The following is a 21,160-nucleotide window of genomic DNA, read 5'->3' on the forward strand; positions in this document are numbered from 1 at the left end:
ATATTGTTAATTCAGCACCATATATTACGATTAGGGATGATAAATACATTACAAAAATTTATCACAATAACTCATTTTACACAAAAACTCTCACACGGTTGCAGTTTAAGATGAATTATTTAGATACATGTAAATTTTCAGAGAAAATCACCGAACGCCGCTATTACTTTTTAATTTTTCATTTTTTCTAGTTACGACAGCCAACATGGCAATGATAGTTCCATTCAGCCAAATAATTAAAAAAGTTTGTTGTTGAAATATCGTATTATTTAGCATTTTATCGGGGGGCACGGCAGTGCCCCCGCCAAGTCGAGCGCGAAGCAAACACTGCCGTACCATCCTTTACTGGAACCATTTCGCCGCATTTTCAGGTCCCTATTTGAGAACCTCTGGATAAGACCAGAACGCAGAAATTTTCGTCATCCAGTAAGCTATAATCACATACTTAAAATCCAAAATTTCAAGTCTGTAGGTCATTTAGTTCCGAAGTTAAGCGAAAGCAAAGTTTCGCATTTATGACACACACTCACTCACTTATGATCATCAGAATAGAACTAGTACTTCCCATAAACTCAGAGAGCTGAAATTTGGTACAGAGTTAGGGTTTAATGGCCACATAAAGGGAAAACTATAAAAACTAGGATAATCGAAGATCTGGAGTACCTGGTGACCCTGATTAGAAAACACAAGAGCCCAACCAAACTATTGTAGATCGACATACCGCCTTTACAAAAAATATTCAAATTGGTGGGCCGCTTCATTTGATGTCAAAAATCGAAGGTCTGAAGTATCTGATGAAGAACCCTCAGCTGGTCTCAGCTGTATTAACCCCTTATTGCATGTAATAAAAAATATTTGTTTAAATATGAACTTTAATAGCTGTCAATAGAGTTGAATATCATATCCGCCATATATGGCTTCGTATGCGGTAAAGGGTTGGCTCCGTCAGACAAACGCGAGATAATCGCGAACAAACATACATACGGGTCAAACTGAGAACCTTTATTTTAAGGCGGTTAAAAATACATCAACTTTGACATTTTTGGCAGTAATGCGCCGCAGTCGGCAGCTATACTGCAGCAGGATTGCAGCATGCACTACTGCCGACTGAATTACTGAGGTAAATATCAAAAATTCGGTCAGCATCATCGTATTTGACATTTGCTGCAGTAATGCAGTCGGCAGTATTGTCGCAATATACTGCTGCAGGCTACAAAACGCTCGTGAAACTATTCAACGTCCATGATCATGCTTTCCAACGTCCAACGTTCAGTAATCGAGTGACCGCTCGCTGTACATCATTCGATACCTCGCATTTAGGGAGGTATGAGAGGCCGTGCCCGCCTTTCGGCTGCGGCGGGTCGCTCCCCACCGCGTGGGGAGGTCAGTCGTCATCGTTTTGGGGATGACAGTGTTGCTGGTGACCGCTCGCAACACGCGCTGTGTTGTGTGTGACTGCGCGGGCGTGATCAAAGCGAGTCGCGCGCGCAGCGCGCCGGCGGGCCGCTGCGTCCAAGCGCAGATCGCGAGCGCCACGCGCTCGCGTCACGTTCGCATCGTGCCCCGCTCACGCCGCGCTTTGAAAACGCTCATGTGTGACGGAGCCTTTAGAGATATGGTAATAAAAAAACTACTCCTAAAAAGAAAAAAAATGTGTCAAATAAGAAAATCTAATAAAATAAATCAATATGCCCACGTTTCTACAAAAAGAAGTGAAATCCCACCAAAAACATTCTGTAAAAAACTAGCCAAGTCTCGATGGAGCTGCTTGTTTATCTCTAAAAAGTAATGAAATCTAGACAAAGTCGTGCCAAGTCTAAGGTTCCTTACTGCAATTTCTTTATTATTATAGTTAATGTTGTGTGACTTGGCCGTTGAAGGGTACACAAGGGTACAAAACCAGGTGCTCCATGACACCAAACATATAGTATAAAAAATTATTTCCAGTACAGACGGACTTCTAATCATTGATAGAAGTCCGTCTGTACGTCTATTTTATGTTAGATCGATGGTCGATTTGACGCTTCAAAAAGAAGTGTTTGTTTCAGGCTCGCCTATACATAAGTATTATTGAAATACGCAGCTTTATCAAGCCTACAATCGACTGGTTGAATCAACGTTTTCCAAGTGGCAATTTTCCATCGTCAATGGGTAGCGTTTCTGGCGACAGATTGGTGCAATGGTGTCATGGAGCACCTGGTTTTGTACCCTTGTGTACCCTTCAACGGCCAAGTCACACAACATTAACTATAATAATAAAGAAATCGCAGTAAGGATCCTTAGACTTGGCACGACTTTGTCTAGATTTCATTACTTTTTAGAGATAAACAAGCAGCTCCATCGAGACTTGGCTAGTTTTTTACAGAATGTTTTTGGTGGGATTTAAATAATAACAAATAGATATCTACTTTATATCGTGTAATAATATTTTTTGGACGTAATAAATGTTTAGTGGCGAAATAACATTTTTTTTGCACCTTTCGAACTCTTTGGTGCCCACGTATAGATTTCGGTCAATGAGGTTGTCTATGTTGCTCTAAGAAATATGTTATGGATTGATGACGTCACTGTTTGGAACGTTTCTGATTGGCGTTTCAGTAAAAATGGCCGATTGGAGAATTTTGCACTTTTATTTTATTGAATATATTAATAATCCTTCAGTTTATACTGAGATTGGGCCATTTTTTAGAATCATATTAACATATATGTTTCGTTGAAACCATTATTTCCATGATTCTTTGTTACTTGCAACAGGCCTATTCTAATGAAGGATACGTATACCTATCTAATAGGATACTGGGAAATTCATTATAGTCAACGTCTGCCTTTGTTATGCTAGTCTGGCTAGACAGTAACGTAGTCCGCTCATTAATTGGTGTAGGGTTCCATACTAGGGATATTCCAATGCATGTACCTACTTCTTTTGTTATGTTTTTTTTTTAAAACGTTTTATTCTAGAAATACCCTAGACTAGTATGTTTTATACAGTTTTTTTATGTTTGACGATCTTTTTGTGAAATTCTTAGTATTAAATTTGACCTGTATAAAAATCCAATATTATGTCTAATATAAATATTCAACTTCGAACTTAACATCATCTAAAGAACAAAAGACTACACAAAAAGCAGCCGTAGTGGTAGACTAACCTGCACCATGCCACTAACCCGGGGTTAACCGGTTAAACATGGAGCTACCATGGTTACCGAGTTAACCCCAGGTTAGTGGGATGGTGCAAATGGCGCAAAGGAGCTAGCCAGTTTTACAAGATACAATCGCTATTGTAGTAAAAGTTTTTTTTTAATTTTCCGCGATCAGAACAAGTAAAAGTGCCAATAAGAAGACTCTGATTTTGAAACTTTTAATAGAGTCAAGCTTCTCTCCAGCGCCTTCAGTACTTTGCGAACTAGTTTTTAGGGTTCCGTACCCAAAGGGTAAAAACGGGACCCTATTAATAAGACTCCGCTGTCCGTCTGTCTGTCTGTATGCCTGTATGTCTGTATGTCTGTATGTCTGTATGTCTGTATGTCTGTATGTCTGTATGTCTGTCTGTCTGTCTGTCTGTCCGTCTGTCCGTCTGTCCGTCTGTCTGTCACCAGGCTCATCTCATGAACCGTGACATCTAGGCAGTGGAAATTTTCACAGATGATGTATTTCTGTTGTCGCTATAACAACAAATACTAAAAACAGAATATAATAAATATTTAAGTGGGGCTCCCATACAACAAACGTGATTGTTTTGCCGTTTTTTTGCGTAATGGTACGGAACCCTTTGTGCGCGAGTCCGACTCGCACTTGACCGGTTTTTATTCTGTTGCCTTGCTACTTTTATATTGGATACGATTATAGTAGATAGATTTATTGATTATTACAAGCAAGTTTTCTCTAACATAGTATTTTATACAATCGTGGCATAATATAGGGCTTTTCATCACACCTTTATTCTTTAAACACTCATGAGAAACTGATGGCTGTTTACAATAAGGTTTCCAAAAATGTCACATTTATAAATATCGTCATTTTATTGTGTAGACTGTATTCTTGCAAATAAATGATTTGATCTTTGCCTGTGCGGATGCACAATATATGTACTTTGGAAAATTAATATGGTATTTTATTGATTACTTATTCTACGGAATCTTCAAGAGATGACCCTATAATTCAATCTTGACTATTGACAAAATGGGCCCTCTCATTTACATCACCTTTATTGACTCAAGTTTACAACGATAAAGTATTAAAGTACTCAAAACATTAGCCGACGGCCGCTCCATTACCCTAAACTATTCATTGACTGCCTAGTAATCTGCTTTGCTCTACTAATGGCTGTAGCCTGGTCGCCAGATTTAATTTTGGTCAGTTTAAGCTAAGTAATCCGGGTAGCCGAGCTACCTACAAAACGAATTAAGGTATACCTAAACCGTACGAATTATGTTTTCTGTTCGAAAATGTTGGATTCAAAACTTTCGCGTTTTGAACACATAAGTATTAACTCACATTTATTTTATAGACGGGTCTATCGCGAATTTGTTTTATTACCTTTATTTACCGCTGTTTCGACACAGGTATCACTGAGTTTGAATTAGCCGCGACCACGACCAGTGAAACCTGCGTCGAAACGTCGGTAAATAAAATAAATTCGAGATAGACCCGTCAATAAAATTGTGAGTTAATATAATCTTGGATTCGTTCAAATGTGTTGTCGGCATAAGTTTTAAACCGCAGTTTAACTTCTGATTCTTATAGAGTGCATCACCGTAGGCTTCATGAAATCTGATACTGCCAGGCTTAAAATAAATAAATAAATAAATATTTGTTAGAAGTCGTGCCGTTCCCGCACCAGTTGCTTGAATTTCTCTTTTACTATATTAAGCCTTCAAAATGTAAAGAGCCTACACTATATGGAATGTATGCAATATAATTTGTTGATATCGTTACTTTATGAATAAATCAACAATTAAAAAAGGAAAAACAAACGAAATGACGCTGTTAATTAATATCAGGCTTTTTTATCTAACAAAAATATAAAAACTCGCGACTTAGTTTAGTAAGCATATTTTTACATAAAAGTTGTAGGTACCGTAAAATGGGGTGAGTAGGGTCAAAACTGAAATTCAAACCTCGATAACATCTTATTTTTACATATGAAAACTGAATGGTGGATATAATAAGTGTTCCGGACGTTTGTATTTTAGTTTTTATTTTATTTTGGGTAGTTCCATTTCATAACTTTGACGATAAAGAGGAAAACCCACCTCACCCCGTAGTGCCTCGTATTTGAGGTGAGAGGGGTTTTTATACAAAGGTGATTTTGGAAGATTGTTGGATCGATTTTTTTTATTATGCGTGCTATTGCTCCATTTTAAATTGGAATACATTATTTTTGTAGCAGTAGCCTTAAAATCCCTTCTCACCCCCCTCTCAAACCTTCTCTCCCCATTCATAACCCACCTCTCCCCGCGAAACCTATACTCACCCCGTTTTACGGTCCCTAAATTTCTACTAGATCTTCAACATCCTGGCTGTAATCTCGGCTAAGCCACGTCTCCTAAACGACATACGCCGTAATCTGCACGTCGTCAGAATATTGGAAAAATGTTTACGTGAGCCAACGTGTGGATGTGTTTGCACTCGTGGAATATTGTGAGGCGACGTACTCGACACGCCTGTGCTACCCCTATGGTCAAGATAGCAAAAGTGTGCACACATTTTAACCCGAAACTTGGCAGTGAATCTAATAGTAATAATGTCGGTACACATTTGTAAAGGTACCCTCTTTTTACAGAATTTTTTGCTCTATAAGGCACATTTTTTACTTGCCAACTTTGGAGTTACGTACCTACCTACCTAGTTTATTCCACAGTTAGAGATTTACAGGTTTTATAGTAGACCAATTCATCAGTATAAAGTTAGTATGAATAAACAATTATGAAGACACATGTTGGAAGAGCAAAACTTACTCTTTTTAGGTTCTTGTAAGTTTAAAATTAGAAATAAATAATAACTATACTCTACATCTTGTAGGTTTTTAAATAAAAGTAAACAAAATCTACCCATATATGGCTCCTTAAGCCAGTTGTTGAGTGTAGACGAAAACATTACAATCATGATTAAATAAGGTAGGTATAACTACCCGAAAATTTACAAATTGTTTGTTTACTTTTATTTAAATACCTAAAGATACAGACTATAAGATGTGACTATTTGTCTTATTCGGAGTACCTACCTACCTATTTATGAATTTTGCTTTCATGCAATAATATTAGATTATTCACTTCCTTCCGATCCCCAATTTAATAATATTGTGTATATTTTAATCCCACGCCTAATCAGGCCTCATGTCATATTCGCAGTGCAGCTAATTGCAGAATTATCCGTGAAATGGAACCGTCGGGCTGTGACGCGCCGTGGCCAGATTGGTTTAGTACCGTCAGCGAAAACATGGCTGCTCATTTCCGGTTGAACTTCAAAATGGAGAAGTCTTCTTCTTCCTTGCGTTCTCCCGGCATTTTGCCACGGCTCATGGGAGCCTGGGGTGCGCTTGACAACTAATCCCATGATTTGACGTAAGCATTCGTTTTTACGAAAGCGACTGCCATCTGACCTTCCAACCCAGAGGGGAAACTAGGCTTTATTGGGATTAGTCCGGTTTCCTCACGATGTTTTCCTTCACCGAAAAGCGACTGACAAATATCAAATGATATTTCGTACAGAAGTTCCGAAAAACTCATTGGTACGAGCCGGAGGTTGAACCCGCGAAATCCGGATTGAAAGTCGCACGCTCTTACCGCTAGGTCACCTGCGCTTTTTCGTCGTCTGGTCAGACATGAAACCGATATTGATTATGATATTGATCTGTGTCAAAAGCAACGTTTTTGTTTGAAGAAACGTCACTTTTGTAGATCCGAGCTATATCGTATCGAGATCTAAATTTGAACTTTTATTAACTGTAAGGATATATATAGCTGTTAGACAAAAGTGTCTGTCATGTGGTACGTAAATGTAGTAAGAAATGCATCTAATATATTCTGTCGCGGGTACCTAGGTATGTAAACACATTAAACTCTCAGTTCAACTTACTTTGCCACCTGTACTGGGAGTGTCCGTACAAAATCACCCGCACCAGGGTATTTCGAGCCGGCCATGTGAAACTACGTTAGTAACGGCCTGCGCTGCAGTTCAGGAACGGCCTATCTGAATATATGTCACACCTTTATTACATAAAATGGAGGACTTCAAACTACCTACCTAGCCAACTAGTAGGCCGTTAATATACAATGTGAAATTGTATCGCTGATCAGATCAGCCGAGCTAGCACATGATTGGCGCGACAGTATCTCGCGGCGAGACCCATCTTTCTATCGGCTCGATTCGGAAAATGAATTAGATTTCTACTAGACTTCAACAAGTTACGATATGGATAATTTAAAGATATTTGTAAGATAGATATGTCAAATTTGACGTTTCCGCGATTCTGGAGGTCCTCTTGAACGATTTCGACAAGTTATGACTTAGATATCCAAGTCACATCTAGTCGATATCTAATGTAGATCTAGTTGGTCTCTAAATCGTCCCAAGACCTTGTGATTATCTCGAAATCCGAATAGGCCTGTTAGTTACTAAAAGAGGGACGGGTAGTCTATCTCGCCGCGAGATACTGTCGCGTCAATAATGAGCTTGGCCTACAGGAGTTGAAAAAAAATTACCAACACCTAAATAGAATTCAAGAGGTACGCGAGATTTCATGCAATTTACTATGACTAACGAAGAGTAGTACATAACAGTCGACGTCAAAGATATGTTTACACTTTTGCCCCTTACTCCTTTGCAATAAGGCGAAAAATGTTTCCTTCACTCATCATGTGTGCATTATCTTTGTCTTCGACTGTACCATCGCCCATATTGTTAACTGACAGTTCGTAAACCTTATTACAAAAGGCATAAGGTCTACCAATGGACAGTTAAGAGTGTTGCTGTTTGTCAGACATAGGTCGTCTACCAGACATAGGTTACTTGATTGTCAAATTTCATGTTGTTCGTGTTCCGTACAAAACTTTGTTCACGAAACACTTATAGGATTACTTCGGTCTTGTAAATTGGTAAAATGCGTTTTTTTTTTAATGTTGTTTATTATAAAATGAGAGTGCAAATTAAATTGTATGGCGGCGGCTATTAGGTTTGTGAGACTTTTAAACATATATTATCGCAGTCACAGAACATTTCACAGTCATTTTAATAAGATCTAGGTATCTGGGGGCACGGGGTGCCCCCGCCAAGTCGAGTGCGAAGCAAACACTGCCGTACCATCCTTTACTGGCTCGGAGTAAATATCTATGGAGCGGCCATTAACAGGCGTTCCCCTCTGCAAAAAGTCCGCGGCCGCCGGTCAAGGAGGTTATATAAAACTAGTTGCCACACGTCATACGCCATTCAGCAAACGTCAGTCTAAGCGGAATGATAGGAGCCGAAAATGCCGAATTGCAGCGTTTTCTCGTTCAAAATGAGATCGAAAACGTCTAGTCTACAAAAAGAACACGTTTCTTATCATATGTAGGTACTATTACATCTAAATATTATCAAATAGTGCATTAACTTTGCAAATAACTAAAAAACATTGTCAATCTGACAGTGATACCAGTGATATGGTATTAGATCTAATTTAGGGTAATTCTAAAGAAGACTTCCTAAATGTTATTTAGGTACGAGTAGAATTTCTAATAGGAAATGTTATGCGAAACTCTGTGTAGGGGGCGCGACTACCACAATCCATCACAATCTGGGGGTCCGCCGCGGAACAAGAAATATTAAATTTCGTTATCTAACCTCTCTATCACTATTGCATATTTGAGCGATAAAGAGAAAAGAGAAAATTTACTAGCTAGCTTAGTGCTACACTCTGGCGGCAGAACATTGCAGTAATACGCCCTATTTGCGTTGCTTTTTGTTATATAATTTATGTAACACATTATTTTTATATAACACCTTAGTTTCATATCAACCTAATCTATTTAATCAAATAAATAGATCCATAAGAATAAAGAAAAGGGGGACGGGGGATCAAAAAGTAGTCGAAAACATCTCGCGTGATTTGTGCACAACCCCTAAATAACGTAAAATTACCGATAGACTATTTTTTGAAAATTATTTTTTCCTTTAGTTTCTACATATAGCTGGTCAAGCAGATCTTGTCAGTAGAAAAAGGCGGCAAATTTGAAAAATGTAGGCGGGAAGGGATATCGTCCCATAGAAAATTTGAATTTCGCGCCTTTTTTACTGACAAGATTTGCTTGACCAGCTATATATTTTTATTTAACATGTCAAATATTTTATTAATTTAAGGTATTTACGGCTGTCACTTTCCATAAATAGGCACTTTTAATTTATTACTCTGGTATCACCGTACCAATATTAGTGATGGGACACCATAAAAACCAATATCGGTAAAATCGATATAAACATAATGAATAATATACAGATGGTCATGATGCCTAGCGAACACCAGCCATATCGTACAAAACTCAAGGAGTGATATTCCTAGGCAGATTATGATCTGCCTAGTGACCACCAGCCATATCGTGCTAACTTCAAGGTGTGATATTCCTAAGCAGATCATGAAACGCCGGCATGTCATGTTCTGACTAGTGATCACCCGCCATACCGTGCAAACCTCAACATTTAGGCATATCGAATAAGTAGGATGTTCTACATTTTAGCAAATGATAACCATTGAAATGGCTTGGCAGCCTACTTATAGTACGTGTTTGGGTAGCGTATGATTTTAGTACCTACCTAGCACCTACGCATTCTGCTCCAAATGCCACATAGAATGCAGCACTAGCAGTGGCAAAAAATGCAAAAGGCAGATTATTAAATGGCGGAGTTTCATGATATGCCTAGGAATATCTCGATATGCCCGATTTTACGATCTACCGCCGATATATATACTAATTATCCCCTACTCAATATCCCTTAAATGACATCCTATGGCCGCGTTCCATCTCTGTCATCAGATCTGCATGCTCGACAGTATATTGCATTGCTTTCAGAAGTAAACCAACATGTAAAATATTAACTAATGAACTGATAATAAAAAATCATTCTATATCAGCTTGCAAGATTCGCCCTAAACAAATTGACAAACTATTAGAACAATATCTAAAAACAATACAAAAATTGAAAGTTAGTAAAATGCTGGTATAAAGACTTGATATTGTAATATTATTATAATTGATAAAAGCAGAAATTAAAATTCATTGTCAATAAAATATCGACAATATTATCGGCGCGTCCCTCGCACTATCTAGGTTTACTTAGAACTGACGTCATCTCGTTCACGGACAGGGTTGTCTGTGTTTGTTCTTGTACTTGTGTGAATATAGTTTTTGCTAGTGTTTGATAATTTTGTCGTGTGCGTGTGTAGCGACGCATGCTAAAAATGCATTAGTGTTAACATTATTTGTGTGCGTTACCTCGTCCCCCGCGCCAAAAACGACAGAATTTTTCAGATAGAAATTAGTGCGCGTCTCTACTCCATAGATATTTACTCCGAGTTTACTGGAACCATTTCGCCGCATTTTCAGGCCCCTATTTGAGAACCTCTGGATAAGACCAGAACGCAGAAATTTTGGTCATCCAGTAAGCTATAATCACATACTTAAAATCTAAAATTTCAAGTCTGTAGGTCATTTAGTTCCGAAGTTAAGCGAAAGCATTTTTTCGCATTTATGACACTCACTCACTCACTCACACACTCATGATCATCAGAATAGAACTAGTACTTCCCATAAACTCAGAGAGCTGAAATTTGGTACAGAGTTAGGGTTTAATGGCCACATAAAGGAAAAACCTAAAAATATTGCAATATCAGTCACGTTTTAAAGATCTAAGAACTGTATAAGTAAGTTTGTAATCCCATATAAATATATGATATTACAAAGTTACTGTTACAGTTCCTACAAATAGTAGGTAAAGTAAAGGTACACTACGATGTACGATGTGAGTATGAATGAAGATATGTTTAGTTATGATATGTGTATACATAGTATGGGTATGAGTACCCGAAAAGAAGGCCTGCCTACAAAAAGAGATGAGAACCTATCAAAAACATTTCATGTAAAAAGGTGCAAGTCTCGCAACGCTTTTACTACAAAAAAGTTTTGAGATGTAATGTGAAACCAAGTCGGTTATTTTAATCAGTGCCAGGGGGTGTTAACACCGTATCAATAAGATATCTTTATTTGTAATACGTACAATGATTAAAATAATCGACTTGGTTTCACATTAAATCTCAAAACTTTTTTGTAGTAAAAGCGTTGCGAGACTTGCACCTTTTTACATGTAATGTTTTTGATGGGATTACAGTGACATATTTCCAGACGTTTATTCCAGACATCATTATACAACAATGGCGTCTGTATGTTACGACTTCATTCCTCTCCGTGGCAATTAGCTTCAACTGCTTTCAGTACAATTTCAAAAGCAGATCATTTTGAGCTTTTACAATTCGGAGCGATTTCAGATTTAGGACAGTTTTTTATGTTAATCATAGTCATAGCCCGATCTTTCGGGGGTAAAGACATACCACCACTGCTGCTAGTGATACACTAAATATTGACTATGGTATTGTGGATATTGACAACAAGCAATTTCTTAAGTCATAATAACAAATGTGACTTATTACTGGAAGTAAGCACTATTAATTGTGTTAGTTCCTTTATTATCTATTTCTACACCTTGATGATTTATTTTTATTGTAAATACATAATTGACATCTGATATTGATTGACCCAAGTCAGTGACAAAAACAAAAATGACATGGAATAATAATTCACTTCGTTTTATTATAATTTATATCCAACGTTATTAATTTATCGACATTGACTTACTTATATCTATTAATTTTCATGTGCTCTCGCACATTTTAAACGTCGATCTGTAGTAGTAGGTATTTTTCCAACTGGGAGGAACTACGAGGTACGATAAATAGATGTCAATTGAATACAATGTTGCGACATTTAGCATTTTTAAGTTATAGGTAAATTGTATGGAGATACCCTTCCAACTTGAAATGTACTTATAACCAAATAGCACCCGTCAAACCGGGATACCATAATGTTGAGATACGACTTTTTGGTATAAGATAGTTTCCCCTCTAAGTTTATGCCCCGTACCGCACATATATCGCACTGACAGCGCAATCGTAAACCGTACTCTAAGACGGGGGTTTCGTGTAGCCAGCTAGTATTTATTATTTGCAATCAAGCACGTCTGGATCTAAAATCCAATTCGTGAATTTCAGATGGAATTGGCGTGTCTGATGAGAATGAGGTAACAAGCATTCTCTGTGTTGAATTTTGAAAAGGTTACATCATGGTTACGTTTTGATTGCGTACCTATGCAGCAGAGTTGCAGCCAGAATCGGACTTTTCAGTAAAAATGAGTGCGAGAATTCTGCTGTCAGTATCATTCGCAGTCTGTCGCAACCAGAATGTAACCTTAGGATACGGAAACTGAGACAAGTAAAAACATTTCTGATACGGAATAAAAAGTCTTTTTTAGGGTTCCGTACCCAAAGGGTAAAACGGGACCCTATTACTAAGACTCCGCTGTCCGTCCGTCCATCCATCCGTCCGTCTGTCACCAGGCTGTATCTCACGAACCGTGATAGACAGTTGAAATTTTCACAGATGATGTATTTCTGTTGCCGCTATAACAACAAATACTAAAAACAGAATAAAATAAAGATTTAAGTGGGGTTCCCATACAACAAACGTGATTTTTGACCGAAGTTAAGCAACGTCGGGCGGGGTCAGTACTTGGATGGGTGACCGTTTTTATAGATAATGGTACGGAACCCTTCGTGTGCGAGTCCGACTCGCACTTGGCCGGTTTTTTAGGTCTCTGAGTGGATAGAGGCTATAACATCATCATCATCTCAGCCTTTATCCCATATACTAGGGTTTGGGGTCGGCTCTAGGCTGTGGCTATAACCAATCTTTTTACAGATTCATACGTGAGAAGCAAGTATGTTGAAAGATTATAAATATTTGCTTTACCAATACCTACGTCCTATATTCCTATCCGTGGATAAAAACATTAGTCACGTTCGAACAAGAACCTAAAATAGTAACAAGTTATCCCACCAAAAACATTCTGTAAAAAACTAGCCAAGTCTCGATGGAGCTGCTTGTTTATCTCTAAAAAGTAATGAAATCTAGACAAAGTCGTGCCAAGTCTAAGGTTCCTTACTGCGATTTCTTTATTATTATAGTTATTGTTGTGTGACTTGGCCGTTGAAGGGTACACAAGGGTACAAAACCAGGTGTTCCATGACACCATTGCACCAATCTGTCGCCAGAACCGCTACCCATTGACGATGGAAAATTGCCACTTGGACAACGTTGATTCAATAACCAGTCAATTGTAGGCTTGATAAAGCTGCGTATTTCAATAATACTTATGTATAGGCGAGCCTGAAACAAACAGTACTTCTTTTTGAAGCGTCAAATCGACCATCGATCTAACATAAAATAGACGTACAGACGGACTTCTATCAATGATCAGAAGTACTGGAAATAATTTTTTATACTGTATGTTTGGTGTCATGGAGCACCTGGTTTTGTACCCTTGTGTACCCTTCAACGGCCAAGTCACACAACAATAACTATAATAATAAAGAAATCACAGTAAGGAACCTTAGACTTGGCACGACTTTGTCTAGATTTCATTACTTTTTAGAGATAAACAAGCAGCTCCATCGAGACTTGGCTAGTTTTTTACAGAATGTTTTTGGTGGGATTTCACTTCTTTTTGTAGAAACGCGGGCATATTGATTTATTTTATTAGATTTTCTTATTTGACACATTTTTTTTCTTTTTAGGAGTAGTTTTTTTATTACCATATCTCTAAAGGCTCCGTCACACATGAGCGTTTTCAAAGCGCGGCGTGAGCGGGGCACGATGCGAGCGTGACGCGAGCGCGTGGCGCTCGCGATCTGCGCTTGGACGCAGCGGCCCGCCGGCGCGCTGCGCGCGCGACCCGCTTTGATCACGCCCGCGCAGTCACACAGAACACAGCGCGTGTTGAGAGCGGTCACTCGATTACTGAACGTTGGACGTTGGAAAGCATGATCATGGACGTTGAATAGTTTCACGAGCGTTTTGTAGCCTGCAGCAGTATATTGCGACAATACTGCCGACTGCATTACTGCAGCAAATGTCAAATACGATGATGCTGACCGAATTTTTGATATTTACCTCAGTAATTCAGTCGGCAGTAGTGCATGCTGCAATCCTGCTGCAGTATAGCTGCCGACTGCATTACTGCCAAAAATGACAAAGTTGATGTATTTTTAACCGCCTTAAAATAAAGGTTCTCAGTTTGACCCGTATGTATGTTTGTTCGCGATTATCTCGCGTTTGGCTGAACCGATTTTGATGCGCTTTTCAGAAAAGTGTTTGTTACATTCTGGTAAAGGTTTTAGTATACATAGATCTGAGCTGATGCTGAACCCTGGTTGTACCTAGTGGAACTCAGGTTTGGTGCAACATAAGCCCACGCTATTTTAGTCATCCGTCACATCTTGATGAGCACTTGGGAGAGCAGTACCTTAGACAGAGCTGATGTTGAACCCTGGCTGTACCTAGTGGAACTCAGGTTTGGTACAACATAAGCCCACGCTATTTTGGTCATCCGTCACATCTTGATGAGCACTTGGGAGAGCAGTACCCAAGATAGAGCTGATGCTGAACCCTGGCTGTACCTAGTGGAACTCAGGTTTGGTGCAACATAGGCACACTTTGTTTTGGTTAACCGACTTGTCGTCGTATGCCTGTTGCAGAGTTCCACTAGGCGGTCAAGATGTACCGGATGACCAAAATAGCGTGGGGCTATGTTGCACCAAACCTAAGTTCCACTAGGTAGAGCCAGGGTTCAGCATCAGCTCTATTTCAGGTACTGCTCTCCCAAGTGCTCATCAAGATGTGATGGATGACCAAACTAGCGTTGGCCTATGTTACACCAAACCTAAGTTCCAGTAGGTACAGCCAGGGTTCAGCATTAGCTCTATCTTGGGTACTGCTCTCCCAAGTGCTCATCAAGATGTGACGGATGACCAAAATAGCGTTGGCCTATGTTGCACCAAACCTGAGTTCCACTAGGTACAGCTAGCGTTCAGCATCAGCTCTATTTCATGTACTGCTCTCCCAAGTGCTCATCAAGATGTGACGGATGACCAAAATAGCGTGGGCCTATGTTGCACCAAACCTGAGTTCCAGTAGGTACAGCCAGGGTTCAGCATCAGCTCTATCTTGGGTACTGCGTTCCCAAGTGCTCATCAAGATGTAACGGATGACCAAAATAGCGTTGGCCTATGTTGCACCAAACCTGAGTTCCACTAGGTACAGCCAGGGTTCAGCATCAGCTCTATCTTGGGTACTGCTCTCCCAAGTGCTCATCAAGATGTGACGGATGACCAAAATAGCGTGGGCGTATGTTGCACCAAACCTGAGTTCCACTAGGTACAGCCAGGGTTCAGCATCAGCTCCATCTTGGGTACTACTCTCCCAAAGGCTCATCAAGGCGTGTCGGATGACCAAAACAGTGTGTGCATATGTTGCACCAAGCCTGAGTTCCACTAGGTACAGCCAAGGTTCAGCATCAGCTCCATCTTGGGTACTACTTTCCCAAAGGCTCATCAAGGCGTGTCGGATGACCAAAACAGTGTGTACATATGTTGCACCAAGCAAAACGCCTATGTCTGACGGAGCCTTAATACAGCTGAGACCAGCTGAGGGTTCTTCATCAGATACTTCAGACCTTCGATTTTTGACATCAAATGAAGCGGCCCACCAATTTGAATATTTTTTGTAAAGGCGGTATGTCGATCTCCAATAGTTTGGTTGGGCTCTTGTGTTTTCTAATCAGGGTCACCAGGTACTCGAGATCTTCGATTATCCTGGTTTTTATAGTTTTCCCTTTATGTGGCCATTAAACCTTAACTCTGTACCAAATTTCAGCTCTCTGAGTTTATGGGAAGTACTAGTTCTATTCTGATGATCATAAGTGAGTGAGTGTGTGTCATAAATGCGAAACTTTGCTTTCGCTTAACTTCGGAACTAAATGACCTATAGACTTGAAATTTTGTATTTTAAGTATGTGATTATAGCTTACTGGATGACGAAAATTTCTGCGTTCTGGTCTTATCCAGAGGTTCTCAAATAAGGACCTGAAAATGCGGCGAAATGGTTCCAGTAAAGGATGGTACGGCAGTGTTTGCTTCGCGCTCGACTTGGCGGGGGCACTGCCGTGCCCCCCGATTTATTGAAATGGGTTAGCTGCTGAAGTCCATAGTAAATATTGCTTCGCTATTCCGGTTCCGGCATTAGTACGTTACGATTTACGATACAAATGGGAAAAGTAGAAGGTTCGCAATGAGTAAATAAAATTGAAACACGACCGAAGGGAGTGTTGTAAATCGCCACTAGTTGCGAATTACCTTTTCGCACGTGTAATGTACAACGTTTTACAGTACCTACATATTGTGGTGGCGATAAAGCACAATAACAGTAAACATTACAGTTTTGAATCATATCACAGTAGGTAATGCGAGTCTTCAAATAGATAACAAGTGTTCATTATGTAAAGGTTTCAAACTGGAAGTAGGTACTCCACGTACTCTCTTTCTCTCCAAAGGCCGCTTTACCATCAGGCGGACAGAACTTATTCGCGCTTTGTATACTGTGCTTATAAAAATCTTATTCGGGAGCACGGCGGCGGCGTGGCGGCCATTTGCATTTTAATGCGTTTGTCATCTCGTTTGTACACCATAATTAACTACAAACATGGTTAGCAAGCGGTGGTAGCCAAGTGGATATGACGTCCGACTTTCAATCCGGAGGTCGCGGGTTCAAATCCTAGCTCGTACCAATAAGCTTTTCGGAACTTATGTACGAAATATCATTTGATATTTACCACTTAGCACCCCTTCTGCCCCAAATGGTGGGAAAATGCCGATGACAGGGTTGAGTGGAGAAAACGAGGGGAGGCCTTTGCCCAGCAGTGGGACACCAAAGTAGGCAAAAAAAAAAAAACACTAGCCATTCGGTGAAGAAAAACATCGTGAGGAAACCTGCATACATCTGCGAAGAAATTCAAAGGTGTATGTGGAGTCCCCAATCCGCATTGGGCTAGCGTGGGGACTATAGCCCAAGCCCTCTCGCGCATGAGAGGAGGCCTGTGCCCAGCAGTGGGACGTATATAGGCTGAAATGATGATGATGGTTAGCAAAATAGTACCTACTAAGCTAAAGTAAGTACAGTTAGTAGCAGAAGCCGATAACAGGATCATCACTCATTTAACACATAGTCTGGGACATAGCAAAGTAAATAAGTTTTATGTCAAAAATGAAAATTTTGATGTTACAAGCTTTTATCGCTGACTGAACTTTTCTTTTAACGGGCAACTAATACCTACTCAGAGACAATTCAAAAAGCCAAACACAAATATGTTGCGTAAGTTGCGTTGTTTTATCACAGAGTTCCTTTGGCCACCTTCTGTGTCCATCAGATCAGCTCCATGGTACCGTAATATTGCATTGTCACCCAACTTACATATTATGTACCTATGTGAAGTTTCAGATCAATCGAATAATGGGAAGTCGGCAAATTTTGCTTGCATGATTTTACCCGACTATTACATACAGCATGTAAATTTTATACGGCCGTATATTTTAATGACGATTAACAAACATTGCAAGTTAAATAAAAGCTTGTAAAAAGGCAAGAAAATTCGAAATTTCTATACCAGAACGTTCCTTCTTCTTTTTAGGGTTCCGTAAAACTTAAAAGGAAAAAAACAGAACCCTTATAGGATCACTTCTCGGAAACTACTCCAGTAGTTTTAATTTTAACTTAATTGGTCCACCAATTAAGTTAAAATTTGGTACACATAGGTAAATTAGTGACCCATAGACGGACATGTATGTGTGTATTTTGAGGATTTCAAATATATATTTTTTATAATTTTATAATTTGGTTAGAAAGGTTAGAATTAGAAGTTATTTAAGAAAATAGCCAAAAAAATGACCATTCCCCATTCCTTTATTTCCAAAAGTACCTACTGGGCCTAAAATTAAAAAAAAACCACTAATTAGTTTTTTACCTATAGATGACAGGAAAACCTATTAGAAATATGCATTCAAGCGTGAGTCGGACTTAATGTACGGAACCCTTGGAACGAAAGTCCCACTCGGACTTGGCCGGATTTTCTACTGATAGAATTGGTTTGCAAAACTATAAAACTTGAGTTTATGACGTGCACTTACTTTTCTGCTTGCAACCTAGATCGTAAGGTCACGTTTGAGATGTCAGGAGGAATAAAAGTAAGTGAACGAGATAAAATCCCGTTTTAGTTTAAATAGAACTAGAGACTGGAAAATGAATTTACCACGATTTTTTAAGAGAATGACGCAACTGCCTGATAGCCTGACTGCCAGTATTATTGAAGTATTGCTACCGCAAATGTTACAAATCCAGGCAGCAACATCGATTATGACATTTGAATGCAATCGGCAGTTAATGTCCCGCTGTAATACTGCTGCAATAATGTCCCGCGGCAATACTGCTGCAAAATTTAATATAAATGTCTCGATAAAAATGAGACCTTTTTGACGTTTTCTGCAACAATGCAGTCGGCTGTAATCTGGGGCAAAGAAATCCAACAAAATTTTGACAGCGGCAGTGATGTCACGCGGCAAATCTGCAGCAGTAATTAATGCTGTTGTAGTCTGAATCGAAACGGTACCTTAATTTCCTCGGCTTCGGCAAATCATAGCCAGTTAGTAAAACTATAGTTGTATTCAGAATATTCAGTTATGTTATATCGATATGAAATGATCATTCGCGCTTGTGTTGCGAGTCGTGCCCAAGGACCGGAAAACCCCTCTTTACGCTTAATCCTATCAATTCGGTAACCCAATCGATTCGGTTACCTTATCATTCGGTAACCCTATCATACTGTTACCTGATTGTAATGGTAACCTTATTGAAACGGTAACCCTAACCTTTAACCGAGTTAATCTCAAAACCCCATCGCGAGAGGGTTTTTGTTAAGGGTTTTTAACAGGTTTTCATTCAGTTATGGTAACCTTTATTATCGGTTGCTTACTGGTTTGCTACATTAAAGTAGTTTTAGTGATGTGCCGTCAGAACTAAAAAAAATACTAAAAAAATTGTTTATTTTATTTACTTTATTTATATTTTGTTGATTTTATAATTTATTTAATTAATTTAATTAATTAAATTAATTAAATTAATTAAGTTAATTAAATTAATTAAATTAAATAAATTTAATTTATTTAATTTATTTAATTTATTTAATTTATTTAATTTATTATTTAATTTATTTAATTTATTTAATTTATTTAATTTATTTAATTTATTTAATTTATTTAATTTATTTAATTTATTTAATTTATTTAATTTATTTAATTTATTTAATTTATTTAATTTATTTAATTTATTTAATTTATTTAATTTATTTAATTTATTTAATTTATTTAATTTATTTAATTTATTTAATTTATTTAATTTATTTAATTTATTTAATTTATTTAATTTATTTAATTTATTTAATTTATTTAATTTATTTAATTTATTTAATTAAATAAACCGTAGACGAACTAAAGTCACCGACATAGCCCACCGGATTAGCAAGCTGAAGTGGCAATGGGCAGGCCACATTGCACGCAGAGAAGATGGCCGATGGGGTCGAAAAGTGCTCGAGTGGAGACCACGGACTAGCAAGCGCAGCGTAGGACGTCCACCCACAAGATGGACAGACGATCTTGTTAAGGTCGCCGGAAGACGCTGGATGCGGGTCGCTTCCAACCGGCACGTATGGAGGTCCAAGGGGGAGGCCTATGTTCAGCAGTGGACGTCTTATGGCTGAGATGATGATGATGATGAATTTATTTAATTTATTTAATTTATTTAATTTATTTAATTTATTTAATTTATTTAATTTATTTAATTTATTTAATTTATTTAATTTATTTAATTTATTTAATTTATTTAATTTATTTAATTTATTTAATTTATTTAATTTATTTAATTTATTTAATTTATTTAATTTATTTAATTTATTTAATTTATTTAATTTATTTAATTTATTTAATTTATTTAATTTATTTAATTTATTTAATTTATTTAATTTATTTAATTTATTTAATTTATTTAATTTATTTAATTTATTTAATTTATTTAATTTATTTAATTTATTTAATTTATTTAATTTATTTAATTTATTTAATTTATTTAATTTATTTAATTTATTTAATTTATTTAATTTATTTAATTTATTTAATTTATTTAATTTATTTAATTTATTTAATTTATTTAATGTATTTAATTTATTTAATTTATTTAATTTATTAAACTTATTTAATTTATTTATTTTAATATAATAATATTTATAATAAGAACACACCACACAGGTAGGTATAAAGATAAACAAAGGAAAGGCAATAGATTAGGCGATTCATAGACCGCCCATGCCAACCTCGGTTATTCAATAATAAGTTGAATTTAAGTGTGCGTAAAGATTACAATCGTTTGAACTGGTCAAAAACCTCATAATGAGGTAACTGAATAGACTGGGTTTTTATTTCGGTTACCGGTAACAGAGGTTAACTCGATCTGATACGGTTACCGAATCAAAGTGTTACCTTATTAAGCGGTTACCGTTATGGTAGGGGTTTTTATAAACACCTCTAAAATAACCCTATGAAAAACCCCGGTTAAGGTAACCGGTTCCTGTCCCTGGTCGTGCCAAGTATCCGTACCATGAGTCACTGACAGTGTCAACACTGACATATACGTCAACGTCTACGTAATTTACTTTCTATACATGTCGTTCGCACTAATATTTAAGTTAACTCTAAATTGTACAGTGATTTGGTTTATACTGTCAGACTGTATACATTTTGTTTGAATAAATAAAATAAAATAAAATAAAATATGTCAGTGTATGTGTGATACCTAAGTTAAGTTCACGATGGCGTTTAAGTCAGTGCCAAACTGGTGATAGGTCGTATCATAACATTAATAAAACAGTTTAGAACTTTTTTCAATGTTTTCGATGTTTGTTTGCTTGATAATGATAAAAA

At 37.7% G+C, this 21,160-nt stretch overlaps 1 long non-coding RNA gene across 1 annotated transcript; it reads left to right on the forward strand.

Moving 5' to 3' along the window:
- The first annotated feature begins 254 nt into the window (after positions 1-254).
- On the forward strand, positions 255-13,478 carry LOC134792429 (uncharacterized). The gene is made up of 3 exons (XR_010144413.1): positions 255-371; positions 10,578-11,202; positions 13,112-13,478. It is a non-coding gene; the product is annotated as an uncharacterized LOC134792429 (long non-coding RNA).
- Positions 13,479-21,160: the final 7,682 nt, after the last annotated feature.

This window comes from Cydia splendana, chromosome 7 (genome assembly GCF_910591565.1).
Source record: "Cydia splendana chromosome 7, ilCydSple1.2, whole genome shotgun sequence".
Lineage (NCBI taxonomy): Eukaryota > Metazoa > Arthropoda > Insecta > Lepidoptera > Tortricidae > Cydia > Cydia splendana.